Genomic DNA, 529 nt, shown 5'->3' with positions numbered 1-529 from the left:
CATTATTCAAGTGATTCAGCAGTTAGCAAGGAATTTGACTACAGAACTAGCAAATATTAAATTCAAAAAGTCGAAGTTCTGTATTTAGAACAGTAAGTGTATCTAAGAGGAAGAGAGTGCTGGATTAAAGCATGTATTAAACCACACAATCTGTCATTTTTAAAAAAGTGAACATTTAAATTATATGTTTGTAGAGTTGAAGGCAGCAGAAAAGAGAGGTATGGATCAGTACCAGGGCCTGACTTTGGGAATACTTTATGGAAGTGCTCCGGTCTACCATCTGCACCCTCTGTGCCCTGACTGCTAAGGTAGCAGGTGCCAGAGCTCTGTAATGCTGCCACTTAAAAATAGTGCTTCAGTGCTGTGCCACAAAGGTCCTGGTCCTTGGCAGGGGGAACAGAATGACATCCACTTCTCACCAGCCACAGAGCTTTTCTCAAGGGTGTTGGGGACAGGGCTTGGCCACTTCTGGTCCTCCATGCACAGTGCAATGGTGAGCATTCCCTCACTTCGCCGCCCAACCTTTACC

Source organism: Corvus brachyrhynchos, unplaced genomic scaffold (assembly GCF_000691975.1).
Source record: "Corvus brachyrhynchos isolate BGI_N302 unplaced genomic scaffold, ASM69197v1 scaffold6, whole genome shotgun sequence".
NCBI lineage: Eukaryota > Metazoa > Chordata > Aves > Passeriformes > Corvidae > Corvus > Corvus brachyrhynchos.
Note: the sequence above shows the minus strand (reverse complement) of the source record.